We start from the raw sequence: 3,993 nt of genomic DNA on the forward strand, positions 1-3,993 counted from the left end.
CCGTGGGAAGCCGGTTTTTGTCAAACGGGTCCCAGTGCTCTGCTCCTCTCTTTTCACTCCTGCTGCCAGAAGCCCAGGGAGGATGGGAGGGCTTAGAACATGGCTGGGCACTGTGGTTTCTTCCAGAGAAGTGGAGGGCATTTGCTTTACCTTGCCACAACCACTTGGGATAGGGTCTGCACCTCAGGAAAACTGTCTCCGTGGGAAGCCGGCTTTTTGCAAAGGGGTCTCAGGGCCGTGTGCTTCGGCTGTCCCTCCGGCTCCCCAAAGCACAGGGACGAGGTGAGGGGCTTAGACCATGCCTGGGCAATGTTGTTTCTTACACCTGGGTGTGTGGCCTTTTGTTGAGCTGGCTACCCCCACTTGGGATAGGTGTTCCACAGCAAGCACCTATTGTTCGTCGGAAGCCGTTTTTGCCCCAGGGGTCTCCGGGCTGTGTTCGTTGGGGTTGAACTCCTGCTAGCAAAACCGCCGGGTTGAGGGAAGGGTTCAGACTGTGCCTGGGCCCTGTGGTCTCTTCCAGGTCAGTGTATGGCATTTCCTTCCCCTTGCCCCAGGCACCTGGGAGCATGTCTGCACGTGGAGAAAGACTTTCCCGTGGGAAGCCGGTTTTTGTCAAACGGGTCCCAGTGCTCTGCTCCTCTCTTTTCACTCCTGCTGCCAGAAGCCCAGGGAGGATGGGAGGTCTTAGAACATGGCTGGGCACTGTGGTTTCTTCCAGAGAAGTGGAGGGCATTTGCTTTACCTTGCCACAACCACTTGGGATAGGGTCTGCACCTCAGGAAAAGTGTTTCCGTGGGAAGCCGGCTTTTTGCAAAGGGGTCTCAGGGCCGTGTGCCTCGGCTGTCCCTCCGGCTCCCCAAAGCACAGGGACGAGGTGAGGGGCTTAGACCATGCCTGGGCAATGTTGTTTCTTACACCTGGGTGTGTGGCATTTTGTTGAGCTGGCTACCCCCACTTGGGATAGGTGTTCCACAGCAAGCACCTATTGTTCGTCGGAAGCCGTTTTTGCCCCAGGGGTCTCCGGGCTGTGTTCGCTGGGGTTGAACTCCTGCTAGCAAAACCGCCGGGTTGAGGGAAGGGTTCAGACTGTGCCTGGGCCCTGTGGTCTCTTCCAGGTCAGTGTATGGCATTTCCTTCCCCTTGCCCCAGGCACCTGGGAGCATGTCTGCACGTGGAGAAAGACTTTCCCGTGGGAAGCCGGGTTTTGTCAAACGGGTCCCAGTGCAATGCTCCTCTCTTTTCACTCCTGCTGCCAGAAGCCCAGGGAGGATGGGAGGGCTTAGAACATGGCTGGGCACTGTGGTTTCTTCCAGAGAAGTGGAGGGCATTTGCTTTACCTTGCCACAACCGCTTGGGATAGGGTCTGCACCTCAGGAAAACTGTCTCCGTGGGAAGCCGGCTTTTTGCAAAGGGGTCTCAGGGCCGTGTGCTTCGGCTGTCCCTCCGGCTCCCCAAAGCACAGGGACGAGGTGAGGGGCTTAGACCATGCCTGGGCAATGTTGTTTCTTACACCTGGGTGTGTGGCATTTTGTTGAGCTGGCTACCCCCACTTGGGATAGGTGTTCCACAGCAAGCACCTATTGTTCGTCGGAAGCCGTTTTTGCCTCAGGGGTCTCCGGGCTGTGTTCGTTGGGGTTGAACTCCTGCTAGCAAAACCGCCGGGTTGAGGGAAGGGTTCAGACTGTGCCTGGGCCCTGTGGTCTCTTCCAGGTCAGTGTATGGCATTTCCTTCCCCTTGCCCCAGGCACCTGGGAGCATGTCTGCACGTGGAGAAAGACTTTCCCGTGGGAAGCCGGTTTTTGTCAAACGGGTCCCAGTGCTCTGCTCCTCTCTTTTCACTCCTGCTGCCAGAAGCCCAGGGAGGATGGGAGGGCTTAGAACATGGCTGGGCACTGTGGTTTCTTCCAGAGAAGTGGAGGGCATTTGCTTTACCTTGCCACAACCGCTTGGGATAGGGTCTGCACCTCAGGAAAACTGTCTCCGTGGGAAGCCGGCTTTTTGCAAAGGGGTCTCAGGGCCGTGTGCTTCGGCTGTCCCTCCGGCTCCCCAAAGCACAGGGACGAGGTGAGGGGCTTAGACCATGCCTGGGCAATGTTGTTTCTTACACCTGGGTGTGTGGCCTTTTGTTGAGCTGGCTACCCCCACTTGGGATAGGTGTTCCACAGCAAGCACCTATTGTTCGTCGGAAGCCGTTTTTGCCCCAGGGGTCTCCGGGCTGTGTTCGTTGGGGTTGAACTCCTGCTAGCAAAACCGCCGGGTTGAGGGAAGGGTTCAGACTGTGCCTGGGCCCTGTGGTCTCTTCCAGGTCAGTGTATGGCATTTCCTTCCCCTTGCCCCAGGCACCTGGGAGCATGTCTGCAAGTGGAGAAAGACTTTCCCGTGGGAAGCCGGGTTTTGTCAAACGGGTCCCAGTGCTCTGCTCCTCTCTTTTCACTCCTGCTGCCAGAAGCCCAGGGAGGATGGGAGGGCTTAGAACATGGCTTGGCACTGTGGTTTCTTCCAGAGAAGTGGAGGGCATTTGCTTTACCTTGCCACAACCACTTGGGATAGGGTCTGCACCTCAGGAAAAGTGTTTCCGTGGGAAGCCGGCTTTTTGCAAAGGGGTCTCAGGGCCGTGTGCCTCGGCTGTCCCTCCGGCTCCCCAAAGCACAGGGACGAGGTGAGGGGCTTAGACCATGCCTGGGCAATGTTGTTTCTTACACCTGGGTGTGTGGCATTTTGTTGAGCTGGCTACCCCCACTTGGGATAGGTGTTCCACAGCAAGCACCTATTGTTCGTCGGAAGCCGTTTTTGCCCCAGGGGTCTCCAGGCTGTGTTCGTTGGGGTTGAACTCCTGCTAGCAAAACCGCCGGGTTGAGGGAAGGGTTCAGACTGTGCCTGGGCCCTGTGGTCTCTTCCAGGTCAGTGTATGGCATTTCCTTCCCCTTGCCCCAGGCACCTGGGAGCATGTCTGCACGTGGAGAAAGACTTTCCCGTGGGAAGCCGGTTTTTGTCAAACGGGTCCCAGTGCTCTGCTCCTCTCTTTTCACTCCTGCTGCCAGAAGCCCAGGGAGGATGGGAGGGCTTAGAACATGGCTGGGCACTGTGGTTTCTTCCAGAGAAGTGGAGGGCATTTGCTTTACCTTGCCACAACCGCTTGGGGTAGGTCTGCACCTCAGGAAAACTGTCTCCGTGGGAAGCCGGCTTTTTGCAAAGGGGTCTCAGGGCCGTGTGCCTCGGCTGTCCCTCCGGCTCCCCAAAGCACAGGGACGAGGTGAGGGGCTTAGACCATGCCTGGGCAATGTTGTTTCTTACACCTGGGTGTGTGGCCTTTTGTTGAGCTGGCTACCCCCACTTGGGATAGGTGTTCCACAGCAAGCACTTATTGTTCGTCGGAAGCCGTTTTTGCCCCAGGGGTCTCCGGGCTGTGTTCGTTGGGGTTGAACTCCTGCTAGCAAAACCGCCGGGTTGAGGGAAGGGTTCAGACTGTGCCAGGGCCCTGTGGTCTCTTCCAGGTCAGTGTATGGCATTTCCTTCCCCTTGCCCCAGGCACCTGGGAGCATGTCTGCACGTGGAGAAAGACTTTCCCGTGGGAAGCCGGTTTTTGTCAAACGGGTCCCAGTGCTCTGCTCCTCTCTTTTCACTCCTGCTGCCAGAAGCCCAGGGAGGATGGGAGGGCTTAGAACATGGATGGGCACTGTGGTTTCTTCCAGAGAAGTGGAGGGCATTTGCTTTACCTTGCCACAACCGCTTGGGATAGGGTCTGCACCTCAGGAAAACTGTCTCCGTGGGAAGCCGGCTTTTTGCAAAGGGGTCTCAGGGCCGTGTGCCTCGGCTGTCCCTCCGGTCCCCAAAGCACAGGGACGAGGTGAGGGGCTTAGACCATGCCTGGGCAATGTTGTTTCTTACACCTGGATGTGTGGCATTTTGTTGAGCTGGCTACCCCCACTTGGGATAGGTGTTCCACAGCAAGCACCTATTGTTCGTCGGAAGCCGTTTTTGCCCCAGGGG

The sequence above is a fragment of the Ursus americanus genome, unplaced genomic scaffold (genome assembly GCF_024610735.1).
Source record: "Ursus americanus isolate L20-20 unplaced genomic scaffold, mUrsAme1.1.p SCAF_54, whole genome shotgun sequence".
NCBI lineage: Eukaryota > Metazoa > Chordata > Mammalia > Carnivora > Ursidae > Ursus > Ursus americanus.